We start from the raw sequence: 17,263 nt of genomic DNA on the forward strand, positions 1-17,263 counted from the left end.
CAAGAATAAGCCCAGAATGGTATCTCCACACAGGCCTCAGCAGTATACAGGTATGCATGCTACTCAATCTCCCTCTGCTGCAATGACTGTCTCTCAGACTGTACCTGATCCCTTTGCTGCCTTTCCATCAGGGGACCATCCTGTCTCTGTATCAGTTCTAAAAGATATGCTTTTCATGCTAAAAACCTCTATGCACACTGACATGATGTCCTGCATGCATCAGTTTAAATCTGAAATACATTCCTTGGGATCCAGGGTGGACAGCGTGGAACATGCAGTTTCCACTCACACATCCTCTTTTAATGACATGGTGGAAGCTTTTAACACCCAGAGAGATGAAATTCAATGGCTAAAAACCAAAGTAGCTGATCTGGAGGACCGTTCCAGAAGGAACAATATAAAAATCAGGGGCATCCCAGAATCTGTGCCACCCGACCAACTACTGCCGTATGTCACGGCTCTCTTTCGTGCCTTGCTGTCTTCTGTATCGGCCTCTGACCTTCTGATAGACAGGATCCACAGGCTCCCCAAGCCTTCCTTTATTGCAGGGGACCTCCCCAGAGATGTACTATTGAGGGTCCACTTTTACCACATAAAGGATCAGCTCATGCGGGCTATTCGCAATGCTACATCTACACCAGCTGAATACAACAGCATTCAACTGTTACCTGACCTTTCCAGGCATACCCTCCAAAGCAGACGTAACCTTGCTACAATTACCAAGGCTCTGCGGAACAACAACATTCCTCATAAGTGGAGGTACCCAGCTACTCTACTCATCCCGAATGCTGGCTCTTCTGTCTCAGTCCGGACCTTGGAAGAGGGCCTCACAGCTCTCCGTTCATGGAACATTCTTCCTCCGATTCCATCGGGATCGACCACCTCAACCCATGCACCAAGAAGAACCTTGGCAGGTGGTCTCCCGCAAACGTTCGGCCAAGTCCAAATTACATTTATTTGGGGCTCTATTGTTTCACGGTATACACTCAACTTGTCAGTGTCCCTGGCCTAAGGATGTTTGCATCCCTCCATGGCCCTCAGGGTTACCAGGGACAGCTCTGACTGTTCCCGGACTGCTGTGACATGATCGGCTTGGTATGATACCAAGCATTCCAGCTCCCTGGTGACGTAGCCGTCATCTCCACATCTCCACACCGCAGTTGCCTCCCCGGACGCCGCTAAGAGATAGCCGGCTCTCTTCCTCCCATGTGACGGACGGTGTTTCAGTGTATACTGCCTGTAGTGTGGATAGATGGCACCACCTAGAAGAGCTTCATATCATATTTGATGCAAAAAAGCCTGAATACCGTTGCATCTTGTGAGTCGCTACAGCTATTGTTTTTATTTTAGAATAAATTTGTCTGCACTTAGAGCGCTTTTCAGTCCAACAACCATCCCCGATGTTTTCACAGGGACTTCCCTCATGTATTTCTTGCCAATGGTCCGCAAAAGAAAGCAGGTGTAATGCTAGCATTGAAAGGCACACTGACTTTCCCCCTGAGAACTTCCATAACAGATCCATCTGGTTGCTTCATTATCGTCACCTGTGATGTTAATGATCACCCCCTGGCGATCGGGGCCCTGTACGCTCCGAATACCCACCAGCTTTGTTTTTTGTGCAGGTTGCTCAAACAAGTAGAGATGGTACAGCGCCACTAAATAAGTAACTAACTGATGAATTTAAAGAGGTAAACCAAAGTCCATAAGTCCATAAGAGAGAAAGTTCAGATGCTGGGACTATGACCGTGAGTCCCACAACAATCTTGCAAGTAGAGTTTCAGGCAGAGATCACATAAACAATAAGGATGTATCCTTACCGGACAGTTGGACCCCCTGTTACGGAAGGTCAAAACGGGCATGCGATATCAACCACCAGGAACAAAACTGCGTCCAAATTCCTCTCCAATCAACCACAGACAATCCGGGTAGGACCATGGATCCGGCGGACCTCACTGAACCCCAGGTGCACACAGGGGATGACCTTTCAAAATGCCTTTTGCAGGACGAAACGCGTCAGGCACGCTAAGCCCCCATGCAGTCACGCTATTCGAGCCGTGGCAAATCGATGATATCTAACATGCCTGTGTCAAGCAGCCACATGTGAGTTTTTTACCTTTTATTTAATAAAAGATTCGTACATACTTCACCATGTGCGCCCCCATTTGTCTTATTGGAGGTCATCCCCTGTGTGCACCTGGGGTTCAGTGAGGTCCGCCGGATCCATGGTCCTACCCGGATTGTCTGTGGTTGATTGGAGAGGAATTTGGACGCAGTTTTGTTCCTGGTGGTTGATATCGCATGCCCGTTTTGACCTTCCGTAACAGGGGGTCCAACTGTCCGGTAAGGATACATCCTTATTGTTTATGTGATCTCTGCCTGAAACTCTACTTGCAAGATTGTTGTGGGACTCACGGTCATAGTCCCAGCATCTGAACTTTCTCTCTTATGGACTTATGGACTTTGGTTTACCTCTTTAAATCCATCAGTTAGTTACTTATTTAGTGGCGCTGTACCATCTCTACAATTTTCTGGGTTTGATATACTTTGTACTAGCAGCCTTTAGTATCACTTTTTTGTGCGCAGCTTTCTTTCCCTTTATTGCTCAAACAAGTATCCTGGGTTAAATATGGGCATTTATTGATGTGTGGGGACTTTAATCTAGTTGTCGACCCAGGGCTGGACTCCTCATGTCCTTCCGGGGGCCAACAAATATCTCTGGGTAATTTGTTGCATACAGAACGCTTGTTTGATGCTTGGAGATGTTTGCACGCATCCGAGAGGGATTACACGTTCTTTTCCAATCGCCACCATTCATATTCTCACATAGATCTGTTTGTCACAGATCTGTGTCTCTTGGAGAAGTCTTCCTCCTTGGTAGTCAGAGATATAACTTGGTCCGACCATGCAGCAGTTGAACTGACTATTGAGGAGGGGACACCTGTTCAGACAACTTTTCTTTGGAGATGTGACAGCAGGATCTTGCAAGACTCCAACTCATATTCCCATATCAGGAAGAACCTTTGCAAATTCTTTGATATTAACGCCCCCTCTGTCAATTTCTCTGGGTGCTGTGGGGTGCACACAAAGCTTTTATAAGGGGAGTGTGCATCCAGCAGCAAGCCAGGGCCAAAAAATGGCGTCAAACTAAATTAAACGATCTCCTATCCCAACTGCATACTCTAGAAACTAAGAACAAACAGTCCCCCTCGGATGCATGCTCATCCATGTTGACACGTCTCAGACATGAGCTCTGTCTGTTGTTTTTGGAACAATCTGACAAATTTCTGAACAACCTTAAGAAAACCCACTACACACAAGTGAGTAAGGCTGGTAAACATCTGACCTCCAGGGTCAAACAGAAACAGGCTAGATCAAGAATTCCCTTTCTGTTAGATACATCATCTTCACAAAGGATATCTCACCCCCAGGACATAGCTGACTCTTTTGCTGACTTCTATGCTTCTTTATACAGTTTGAAAGATTGCCCTGGCGAACACCAACCCACAGAACACACCATCAATAACTTCCTAAATTCCTTAAAATTACCCACCCTTACGGACTCCCAACTCTACTCCTTAAATCTCCCCATCACCACGAAACAAATAGAGGATTGCATCAAAACCCTGCCTAAAGGTAAATTCCCGGGCCCGGATGGGCTCATTAACGAGTACTATCAGCAATTCTCTCCTACCCTATCTCCACACTTGGCTGAAGTTTTTGGGAAAGCGACTTCTGGTGGCTTCCTGCCTCCGGATATGCTTATAGCATATATTTCTACTCTCCCCAAACCGGGCAAAGATCCCACAACCCCCTGCCAATTTTCGCCCGATTTCCCTCCTCAACTCGGACACCAAACTCTTCGCTAAAATTATAGCCAAACGTATTCAATGCGTGTTACCTGACCTCATCAAACGTGATCAGATGGGGTTTATGCCGGGACGCCATACCTCTGATGCTACTAGACGGGTTATTGACATTACTAATTATGCCACCCTCAACAAAATACCATCAGTGTTATTGACTATAGATGCGGAGAAGGCCTTCGACAGGGTTCATTGGGGGTACATGTACTCCACCTTGAAGAAGTTTGGCTTTTCCGGCTCTATACTGCTGGCTATTTCCGCACTATACTCCAGCCCCTTGGCACAAGTAAATATTTCTGGTGTCCTCTCGAAACCATTTCCCATAACTAATGGTACTAGACAGGGCTGCCCACTATCCCCATCTTTGTTTAACCTGATTATTGAGCCCCTTTGTTTGCGGATGACATCATCCTCATGCTGACAAATCACTCCCGTTCCCTTCCGGCTGCATACCATGCTCTTTAAAGCTTTAGCAAAGTTTCATATTACAGACTAAATGCGACAAAATCCTCAATTCTGGACTTAGGGGTGAGTGGAACCGTGAGGTTCTTTCATTTTTACCACTTAAGATTCTGGTGCACATAGTTACATAGTTACATAGTAGGCGAGGTTGAATAAAGACAATAGTCCATCCAGTTCAACCTGTGTAGGTGTGTGTGACTGTAATCATCTAACATAGCCCTCAATCTCCTGATCCTTGAGATGTAAGTCTAAGAGTCTTTTGAAAGTCACCATACTACCCGCAGAAACCACCTCTTGTGGTAGACAATTCCACAATCTTGTAGCCCTAACAGTAAAGAACCCCCCACGTTGCCTGAGGTTAAAACGCTTCTCCTCTAATCGCATTGTATGTCCTCGAGTCCTCATGCAATTCCTTCGAATGAACAAATTGCATGAGGACTCGAGGACATCTTTGTTCTGATACATCCTTTTACACTTCCCAATAAAATATATTTTGCACTTAGTGATATCAGCTTTATTTATTTAATTTCTCACAGCACTTAAAGTATATCTAGGGCGTATTACATTTAGCCCATTTTTTGTCTCTGCGTTTTTGTCTCTGCGTTTCTGCACTAACCACTTTATTATATTACATATTGTCTCAACATTTATATGTTATATGGTTTATGATAAGATTACTTTGTAGCACCTTGGCACATCTATAATACCAGGTAGCGCCGTTTCCAACCTCTCCCCCTTTTTTCTCATACATTGTTGGCTCCTAATTTTTTTAGGGGCTGGTTGGTGGCAGCTTCTACACCTATACACATTTGTCTCCATCACTCCATAGCGCTGGTCACCCCCCCATTCATACCTATGTTCCCTCTGAGTCTCTTCCTGGTTCGGCGGCTCCGGAGCTGTGAGTGGCTGGAGCCGCAATGACGTCACTCCTGCGCATGCACGTGGGAGTTACTTTCCGGCAAGGATCCGACAAAGAGCTCTGAAGGTCCGCCGGACCTTCAGAGCGCATGCGCCGCTGGTTTCAGTGGCTGCATGCAGGATGAATATCTCCTAAACCTTGCAGGTTTAGGAGATATTAATTATACCTACAGGTAAGCCTTATTATACTGTAGGCTTACCTGAAGGTAAAAAGTGGAGTATACTAACACTTTAACATCAAGACCCAGTATATGGTAGTACATGGTGCTGCAAAAGTGCATGTTTGAAAACTGGTACTGTATTGGGTAAATTGGGGCAGTTAAGGGGCGTGGCATTTGCTGTCAAATTTAAAGTGGGATTGAAACTGGAAACCCCCCAACCCTCTCCCTTTGCCCATGGTGTTTTGATATACTGTCGCTCAGTATCTTGTTTTAAGTGACTCCCATGTGCCACTATTAGCTTTTGGATTTTCTGGCATCAACCTTATTGCTTTTTCTTACAAGTGCCACCTCTTGATCAGCAAGTGAAGGTGGTGGCTAACAGGAGTGTGCAGATCTTAAAATATGGCTTCAGTGATTCCATAAAAAACACAAGGGGTGTCATCAGTGTGATAGTATGTAGTATGTATTTGGGAGCTTCACAAAAAAACTGAACACTCACTTTTGAGCTAGATAAAATCCCTGCACCCAAAGAACAATAGAAGCTTTCTTTTTAATATTGTAAGCTGTTCTGTCAATCAGCTGGATGTAATAAGGGTGATGGCATATTATATAACTTAATTGAAATGAAGTTCTATAACTATTTCAATAAACAACTGACAAAAGACTTAACTACATGAATCTATAGGCATAATATATAATGCAGTTTGATCCAGCATTATGTACAATTGCCTATTCATCCTTGCTATATATATCAAATGTATTCATTTTCTTGGTTGTTTTCTTAAAGTTTCATTTCATAGCCAGAGGCCATGAAATCATCCATTCCTTTTAAATATGTTGCTGTAACTAAAACAACATTGGAGAACCTTTCCCTAATAAAACACGTACAGTATATTACACATGAACTAAAAGTAAATTTTCTCTAACATCTACTGTATGTTACTCTATGTTACAGTATGTTTGATTCATTATTAAAGTGCTATTAAACCAAAAACCAAAAATGTAGTAGATTGCAACTTACCAATCATGTATTATGTGGGTGAAGGCGCCTGGTTCTGCTCCTTGGTGGTATTGAATTAATACCTGCCGCCCCTTTCTTTTGTGTATGCCACAAAATAAAACTGATATTACTAAATGAAGAAGGCGCTGGTATTAGTGGATTCCTTATTTTATGGTAAGTGTATATTTATATTTTCTGCAGTATGGTTTAGGTGTGCAGTACTGATGTGGGCAAATGTGAGTGACTCCAATTACCTCATATGTAATTCCATGCTCAATAAATGTGATAGGTGTACCTCTCTGTGTGTTCAAAATATAAAAAACATATGTTTAACAGTGGCCCAGTTTTGGGGAAAATTCAATGATTCAATCCAAAAAATAATATATAAACCAAAACAGAAATCTGTGCACTGGGAGTGTGTCACCTGAATGGCTCAAGGATGGCCAATATATAACTATGGTTGTGCAATGATCTAATTAAAATCATCAAGCAATAAATTAAATATACCTTATCACTGCGGTTTGTGCCCAATTATTAAATAAGTAATTCAAACAATATATTGTGCAAAATAGTGGTTATTTCGTCCATGTAATATTATTGTACACAAAACATATAAAAATTTAAAAAATATATATAAATCTTCAATTCCAGTGCTCCACCTCATGCTTTTTTTGTGATATTTTTGGTAATCAATCCTGCTTACCAGATCTTTGATCCGTATTCAATTAGGATGGATCAATCCTCCACCTGTCTCCTCCACATCAATTCTCCTCTGGCTGCTAAACTCAATGGGACTGGATATTGCCTCTGGGATAACTCCCCTCACTCCTCCTTATCTCTGAATCCTATGATGGTGGTCTCAGGCAGGTATATAGGTATAGAGACAATAGGAAGCCAAAATATAGTGTAATAATGTTTTATTTAAGTAAAAAAATAAAAGATAAAAGAATGGCCTACATTTTAGTGTGCCCACCTGGCACACGGTAAAGGCGATTTTTGCTAGTCAAGGGATTGATCCATCCTAATTGAATAGCTTTTACATGAGGGACCATCCAGTATTTTTAGTGTTAATATGTGGTCACACCCCTTTAGCACATGATAGATTATATGCAATTACAAGCTATTGGGATCTGAGCACAGGTATATCTTCTTTCCATTGTATTGAAGGTCAGTGGCCAGACCTAAAACTTGTATAGCTCTCCCCCATTTTGTGTCTGTTGGCCCACGTTGACATTGGGTCCACAGTAACATTTGCAGTGGCAGAGCAGAGGAGGGCTGGCTAAAGAGAGATTGCGTTGACGCAGTTGGCCAGCTTAACCACTTCTGGACCGGAAGATTTTACCCCCTTAATGACCAGGCCATTTTTTGCGATACGGCACTTTGTTACTTTAACTGACAATTGCGCAGTCGTGCCACGCTGTACCCAAATAAAATGTATGTAATTTTTTTCCCCACAAATAGAATTTCCTTTTTGTGGTATTTGATCACCTCTATGGTTTTTATTTTCTGTGCTATCAACAAAAAAATGCGACAATTAAAAAAAAAAAAATGATATATATTTTTTTTACTTTCTGCTATAAAACATAGCCAATAAAAATGTTTTAAAAATGTAATTTTTTCATCAATTTAGGCCAATATGTATTCTGCGACATATTTTTGGTTAAAAAAAAAAATCCCAACAAGCGTATATTGATTGGCTTGCGCAAACTTTATAGCGTCTACAAACTATGCAATATTCTTATGGAATTTTTGTATATTTATTTTGTTTACTAGTAATGGCGGTGGTCGGTGATTTTTAGCAGGACTGCAATCTGACATCTGACACTTTTGAAACTTTTTGGGGACTAGTGACACCAATACAGGGATCAGGGCTAAAAAATGCACTGTCACTGCACTAATGACACTGGCAGGGAAGGGGTTAACATCAGGGGAGATCAAAGTGTTAAGTGTGTCCCTAGAGGCTACTTAATTACTATGGGGGGGGGGGGGGCTACACTGATTGGGGGAAGACAGAGATCCTGGTTCCTGCTTAGCAGGAACACAAGAGCTCCATCTTGTCCCCTTGCCTTGTTTACATAAGCAGATCGCCGTTCTGCCTCTCCCGGGGATGATAGCAGATGGCCAGTAGACATCGGGTCTGCCGGACCTGTTAATTGACATCCCTGCTAGCCAATCATCCTTGCTAGTCTCCCGCCTCAAGTACATTGTTTCGTGCAATTGCTTAACTTTGCTGCAGTATATGCAGCGGCTGGTTGGCAAGTGGTTGAAAATGTATTGCAATATATGTGAACTAAATATCCTTTTTTTTATTGAAAAGTTTGCTTGAAAGGGTATAGCAGTGTGCAGAGGGTTCATCCAATATTTTTAGGCTTAAGAGGTTTTTCACTAACTGGGCAAATTATAGTAAATGTTTAATTTGTAAAAGTCTTTATAAGAGATGTTATGTGTTACAAGGTTCACTTATGGGTTTGGGGATCCTGTTTTAAAAAGGGATTGTCTACCATGCTAGGGCCTGTCAACTCCCAGTATTGAATCTATGTTTTCAATGGACAGCTCATTGTCATAAGAATAATATGTTTAGTAGTGTGCCCATGGAGTTTTTTAGTGGGTCCATGAGTCCACTCAGGTATTAGGAGTATAAAGTGGGGGAGATTTACTAAAATTGGAGTGTGCAAAATCTGATGCAGCTCTGCAGAGAAACCACTCATCTTTTTTTTATTGTCAAAGCCTGATTGAACTGAATTTAGAAGCTGATTGGCTTCCATGCACCTTTGCACTAGATTCTGAGTGCTCCACTTAAATCTCCTCCAATGTGTTCTTGTTCATGCATAGTCTTTTGATTGCCCATATGTACTGTAGAAATTCATAATGCTTTGTAGTTGTACATATAACGAGCAAACCAGAATATGAATATACACTATATAAGCCCCCGTTCACATTGGAGTGACCTGTCATGCGATTTGACAGATCAAATCGCATGACAGGTCACATCCTATTGTCGGCAATCACATTGTTCAAATCGGTGCAGCGCCGACTTTGCGGTGCCACACCGATTTGAAAAAATAGTACATGTAGTAGTACATGTAGTAGTATGCTTGCCGATTTCAGGTGCAACTTGAATAATCATCTGTGCATTAAGCAGCACAGATGTCTTCAAAGTCCCACCTGAAGTCACACTGGGAGGAAGCTTTGAAATTGTGCAATTTCAGATGAAGTTGCACAATTTTAAAGCCGCATTCCATGTGAACGGGGGCTAAGATATGTAAATGCACAAACATGTTAATCATTGAAATCCTTCCTATTCCTACATTATTTTGGCACTTCCTTTAGAAGGGTAGATTTACTAATTAGGAAATTATTAGTGCTAAATGAAGTTAAACACACTCCCAGGTATTTTGGTAAAATAGAGGGTGCCCATGAATGAGAATATGCAAAATATATTTGTTTTAGCCCAAAAATTAAAATTTAGACTTATCATTTGAAAGTTAGAATTGTTCACTTAGTAAAGGAAGACTTGGCTAAAAAAGATTACAATTAGTTAGTTAAGAAAATAATATATACTGTTAATTATTTGGAAGGGTGAAAAGAGCATACCTAATATACTGTACAGGGGAAGGCATTAGGGGAAGTGTAAAGCACATTTATAGAACCTATGATCTCTGTAAAGTAAAAGCTTGTAAAAACTACACTCAGATATCACCAATGCACACTATTGAATGCCTTCTCCATTCCAGAGATAGGAGAAAAGACGACATTTGTCAATTTTCAGCCTATTTAATCAGGTCCATAAATCTTTGTCCTGTCAGGAGCCCATGCATAGGCCTTTACAAATTCACACCAGATTTATTTTGACTAGATGTGGGATAAAATCCAATATCCAGTAATTCACAGGACCAGTTGGGGACTTCTTTAGGTTTAGTATAAGGTTTTGAAAGCATTATTTTAAGTGTCTCTAAAGATCCCCATCAGAATTTCCCTGATTTTGCTGCCTAATTAAAGATCGGATGTAGATGATGTGACAAAACATTCATATACTGTATCTTATAGTATTCATTGCAAACCAATCTGAGCCTTGGGCTTTAAGTGTCAAATCTATTTCTTCAGTGAAAAATGGCCCTGAAATGGCCTCAAGTTGTTCTGGGTGGATTTTAGGAAGGTGTAAATTTTGCAAAAACTTTAGGATGTCTTCTGATGTTGGGTGTGGTTTTGCTGGTGAATACTCTAAATTGTAAAGGTTAACATATACTAAGTTGATTTGTTAAATTTTGGAATTTGTTATCTACATCATGTCTTGTAAATAGTTTCTAGTTTAGCCTTCTTTATTTGTGTTTTACTTTGCAAGGATTGCCCCTGTGTTGTCGCCTTGAGTATAAAGATGAGCTTTAATCTTTTCATCATATACTCATATTGGTTATTACGAGATGTACTGTTTGTGTCAGATATTTTTCAGCTCATGGACATGCATGTTATTATATTGTTTGTTCTGGTGTTCCAATGTACACATTTTATCTGTAAGCACCTATATTTCTAGACTATGTTTCTTTTTTCTCACGGGCACTCAGTTTATTGAAGATACCTCTAAAAAAAGCTTTGTGAGCTCTCCATACTAAACTGAGGTCTGCATCAGAATCATTGTTGGATTGAAAATATTAGGTGAGTTCAGTTTTGATCTTTTTCCTGTGGACAGGATTGTATATTGGAGAGGTGTTTAATCTCTCTACAGTGGAGGCTTGTAATCTAGAGCTTGAACATGCTATTAAAGAGATACGACATGGTCAGACCATGTTATGAAACCAATCTCCACTTTAGGTAATTTTTTTTATTTTATTTAACTGTGTTTTATTGAAAAAATACAGTAACAAATATATATTCCACAGTTGCACGTCTGTCACATATACATATAGTCCCATAAATCAAGATGGTTACAAAATATTAAGACAAAAATGAATTAGGGCATAATAATAGTATCTGAAACACACTTTTAACAAGTCAAAATGGACCACTGATTTCAAGAAATAAAAAGAAAACAGAACTTAAAGGAGGATAGAAAATCAAACAGGCAGGGACATCCTGCAAACAAACTACACTAGCATTACCCTAACCAAGTATGACAAGTACAATCACCTGTGCAGGAGAAAAGATAAAGGTTAGCTGCTGAGGTAGTGGCCTAAAAAACAAAATAAAAAATTGCATACATGGCCCAACAAATATGGAGTATAGCAGAACACCAAATCAGCAAAAAACTTTTTGTGACATCCTCTGGCTTCATATGTTAATAATTTATAGTATACAGAGGTAGAGTCTGGTTAATGAGCTTTTTCCATAACTAGACGTGGGCAGAATGGCAAATTTTCTTTCGTTTCGGATGGATTCGATATGTTACTAATTTGATTTCATTAAGCATTTTGTAATTCCTTTTGTTTAATTAAATTTAATTTTGTTTATTCATTTTCTAACTAATTCCACATGAAAACGATCGACTGATTCAAACTCTGTGTGAAGAATAGCTGGTTGTTAAGGAGGAGTTGTCCTTAACAACCGGCTGCCGCGTCCTTAACAACTGATGACTTATCAGCTGTCAATGGGCTTCCCCACTGACAGATGAATGTAAACAAAAGAATGCTTACAATAGAAAATTCAGAAAAAATACAGCGTGGGGTCCCCCCAATCCATACCAGGCCCTTCTGGTCTGGTATGGATTTTGAGGGGAACCCCACACTAAAATTGAAAAAAAAAAATGGCGTGGGGTACCCCCCATCAATGTTGATGGGGACAAGAGCCTCTTCGAAAAAAACCTGGGCGGTGGTTATGGAAGTCTGTGGGTGGGGGGGCTTATCAGAATCTTGAAGTCCCCTTAACAAGGGGGCCCCGTGATCCCACCGCCTTATGTGAATGAGTATACCCCTACCTATTCACCAAAAAAGTGTCCAAAGTGAGTAAAGACAACACAAGTTTTTAATAAGCCCTTCATTAAAAAATAAAAAACAATGTCCACCAGTGTAGATCCATTGTTATTTACGATATCTGCCATACCGCCGGAGCTGAAAAAAAAAACCCTCCCACTGTCTGCCTGCTCCGCCATCCTCTATTTTCTTATATACCTAAGGTTGAAGTCACTTGATGATGTCACCTGGTGACCCCACCTCCTTCTGACGTCAATGACCCAGTTTGCCTCAGTCTAAGACGTCACAATAAGACAGGGCCACCCGGTCATATGGATTGGTGCTCCTGCCCCTTGGCTATTTAAGAAAGTTGAGACAGGGGAGACTGCAGGAGCTTTTGACAAGACTGGACGTTTTTTGTTTTTCTTTTTTCTGGTGCGGCGTGATTGACGATGGATCTACAGCGGGGGACATTGTTTTTTATTTTTTAATTGTGTTATGTCTTTGCTCACTTTGTGCACTTTTTTGGTGAAAGGGTAGGGGTACTACTCATTTACATTAGGGGGTGGGATCTGGGGGCCCCCTTGTTAAAGTGTTAAAGGGGGCTTCCAGATTCTGATAAGCCCCTGCCCACAGACCCCCCATAACCACCACCCAGGATTGTGGCAAAGAGGCTCTTGTCCAGATTAACATCGCCCCCCCAACCCTAAGCACCCACCATGTTGAGGGCATGTGTCCTGGTATAGTTCAGGAGGGAGCATTCACTCCTTTCCTTGCTATATTGCTATTGCTATATTGGTATTTCAGGGCCTTCGAAAACTGTGATATGTAATCAGGAAGTGGAAATAAGCAATTTACACCCTTTGAAATCCCAAAGGACGCGGTTGACTCCCAAAAAGTCTCAAACATGTGGTATCTCTGTACTCATTAGAAGCAGCAGATGTGTTTTGGGATGTAATTGACATATACCCATGGTATGGCATGGCATGAGCAATATATAATTTAAGTGACAACTTTGTTTTGCCCTAGCATTTTAGCACCTCAAGAAATGTGGTAGGCAGTCAGAAAGTAAAAGCTGCATAAATTCCAGTATACTGTATATACCATAGTTGGGAGACACAATAACTTTCACACAAACCAATAATATACACTTATTTGGATTTTTACCAGACATAAATACATACAGTAAAATGGTGCAGCGCAAATCACATTCCACAGAGATTATTAAAATATCAGCCACAATAGGAAGATGGATAGAGGAACTGTCCATAAACACAGGTAAAGTCCCAAAAGATCATTAAGGTGCATAGAATCCACATGAGGTGCTGGAACACAGGAAATAATCAGTGTACATCCCCTTCACCAAAGGCACACATATGCGCTCACCTCAACATTTGACCCTGTATTACCAGCGGGTCAAAAATGCAAACAGCATCAATCCTTCCGGTTAATGACACTACCAGGATACAACAAACCTCCTAGGTCCAGCCGCTTCCCCAAGCTTGGAATTATTTTTCTGAAATTCTTTTTTCACTTAGGACTCTTTGGACAGTCTACATAGTGACTATGTAGAACTGTGACGCGTCTGCGCTGGGGGCGGCAGTGTCCCTTAGTGCTCTGTTTCTGGGTCCTGTGTCCTGAGTTTGTGGCAACGTTGGACTGTCCAAAGAGTCCTAAGTGAAAAAAGAATTTCAGAAAAATAATTCCAAGCTTGGGGAAGCGGCTGGACCTAGGAGGTTTGCTGTATCCTGGTAGTGTCATTAACTGGAAGGATTGATGCTGTTTGCGTTTTTGACCCGCTGGTAATACAGGGGTCAAATGTTGAGGTGAGCGCATAACTGATGTGAATGTGCAATGTAGATGTAAAGTGCTGCGTAAATTGACAGTGCTATATAAGAACCTGAAAATAATAAGTGTGCCTTTGGTGAAGGGGATGTACACTGATTATTTCCTGCATTCCAGCACCTCATGTGGATTCTATGCACTTTAATGGTCTTTTGGGACTTTATCTGTGTTTATGGACGGTTCCTCTATCCATCTTCCTATTGTTGCTGATATTTTAATAATCTCTGTGGAATGTGATTTGCGCTGCACCATTTTACTGTATTTATTTCTGTCTGGGATTTACACTGTGTTTCCTGTGTCGGTGTTCAGCATGCATTTCTGCTTTTAGTTTTTATTCACATATTTCTTGTCTGCGCTGATTGTTTTTATTATGTAGCTAAATACATTTTGGTCTAAATTTATGATGAAATTTGAGTTTATTGGATATTTTTTAATACCGAAATTAGAAAATATCTTTTGTTTTTCAACATTTTATTTCTTTTTTCATTTATATCACAAAAAATAAAAAGCCCAGTGATAATCAAATACCACCAAAAGAAAGCTCTGTTTGTGTTAAAAAAGGACATAAATTTTGTTTGGGTACAGCTTTGCATGGCGAATACCAGTTAACCACTTCAATACAGAGCACTTTCACCCCCTTCCTGCCCAGGCCAATTTTCAGCTTTTAGCGCTGTTGCATTTTGAATGACAATTGCGCAGTCATGCAACACTGTACCTAAACCAAATTTATGTATTTATTTCCCCACAAATAGAGCTTTCTTTTGGTGGTATTTGATCACCGCAAGATTTTTTCTTTTTTGATAAACAAATAAAAAAATACAGAAAAGTTTGAAAAAAAAAAGTTTTTTTGTTTATGTTATACAATTTTGCAAATAGATATGTTTTTTCCTGCACTGATGAGCACTGTTGAGGCCGCACTGACAGGCACTGATGAGGAGGCACTGATGGGGTGGCACTGATGGGGTGGCACTGATGGGGTGGCACTAATATGTGGCACTGATATGCAGCACTGATGGGCACTAATATGTGGCACTGATAGGTAGCACTGATATGCAGCATTGGTGGGCACTGATAGGTGGCACTGATGGACACTAATGGGCACTGATAGGCAGCACTGGTGGGCAATAATGGGCACTGGTGGGCAGCACTGATAGATGGCAATGATGGGCACTGGTGGGCAGCACTGATGGGGAGGGCACTGGCAGGCAGCACTGAAGGTGAGGGCTCCCTGAGCCCTGATTGCCATCCCTGGTGGCCATGGTGGGCATCCCTGGGGTCATGTGTGGGAATCCCGGGTGGTTCTAGTGGCACCCCCCCAAGGGTCTGCACTGGTAATCAATGCTCTGATTACCAGTGCAGACCCCCCCCCTGTCAGGAGAGCCGCAGATCGGCTCTCCTCTACTCGTGCCTGTCAGGCACGAACTAAGGAAAGCCGATCAATGGCTCTTCCTGTGTACTATGTGACCAGCTGTGATTGGACACAGCTGGTCAAATGGTAAAGAGCCTATGTCAGAGTGACACGCCGCCGGGAGGGGGCACGCAGAGCGCATTATCCTGCCACCGTCATATGACATCTGGTCAGGATTATTCAGCCCCCTTAAGTTAATACTTTGTAGCTCCACCTTTTGCTGCGATTACAGCTATAAGTCGCTTGGGGTATGTCTCTATCAGTTTTGCACATCGAGAGACTGAAATTTTTGCCCATTCCTCCTTGCAAAACAGCTTGAACTCAGTGAGGTTAAATGGAGAGCGTTTCAGTTCTTTCCACAGATTCTCGATTGGATTCAGGTCTGGACTTTGACTTGGCCATTCTAACACCTGGATATGTTTATTTGTGAACCATTCCATTGTAGATTTTGCTTTATGTTTTGGATCATTGACTTGTTGGAAGACAAATCTCCGTCCCAGTCTCAGGTCTTTTCTTCCAGAATGGTCTTGTATTTGGCTCCATCCATCTTCCCATCAATTTTAACCATCTTCCCTGTCCTTGCTGAAGAAAAGCAGGCCCAAACCATGATGCTACCACCATCATGTTTGACAGTGGGGATGGTGTGTTCAGGGTGATGAGCTGTGTTGCTTTTACGCCAAAAATAACGTTTTGCATTGTTGCCAAAAAGTTCAATTTTGGTTTCATCTGGCCAGAGCACCTTCTTTCACATGTTTGGTGTGTCTCCCAGGTGGCTTGTGGCAAACTTTAAATTACACTTTTTATGGATATCTTTAAGAAATGGCTTTCTTCTTGCCACTCTTCCATAAAGGCCAGATTTGTGCAGTATACGACTGATTGTTTTCCTATGGACAGAGTCTCCCACCTGAGCTGTAGATCTCTGCAGTTCATCCAGAGTGATTATGGGCCTCTTGGCTGCATCTCTGATCTGTCTTCTCCTTGTATGAGCTGAAAGTTTAGAGGGACGGCCAGGTCTTGGTAGATTTGCAGTGGTCTGATACTCCTTCCATTTAAATATTATCGCTTGCACAGTGCTCCTTGGGATGTTTAAAGCTTGGGAAATCTTTTTGTATCCAAATCCGGCTTTAAACTTCTCCACAACAGTATCTCGGACCTGCCTGGTGTGTTCCTTGTTCTTCATGATGCTCTCTGCGCTTTAAACAGACCTCTGAGACTATCACAGTGCAGGTGCATTTATACGGAGACTTGATTACACACAGGTGGATTCTATTTATCATCATTAGTCATTTAGGTCAACATTGGATCATTCAGAGATCCTCACTGTACTTCTGGAGAGAGTTTGCTGCACTGAAAGTAAAGGGGCTGAATAATTTTGCACGCCCAATTTTTCAGTTTTTATTTGTTAACAAAGTTTGAAATATCCAATAAATTTCGTTCCACTTCATGATTGTGTCCCACTTGTTGTTGATTCTTCACAAAAATTACAGTTTTATATCTTTATGTTTGAAGCCTGAAATGTGGCAAAAGGTTGCAAAGTTCAAGGGGGCTGAATACTTTCACAAGGCACTGTATATATATATATTTTTTTTATGTAACAAACTTTTTATTTGGGGAAAAAATGTGGTACAAAGACACACCGTATATTGGTAGAAACATACTGGACAGGGTATATTAGAGCTACAATAAGATGTACATATTAAAAAAGTGTACACTTGGCAAGAACA

This window comes from Pelophylax lessonae (genome assembly GCF_965119305.1).
Source record: "Pelophylax lessonae genome assembly, chromosome: 4".
NCBI lineage: Eukaryota > Metazoa > Chordata > Amphibia > Anura > Ranidae > Pelophylax > Pelophylax lessonae.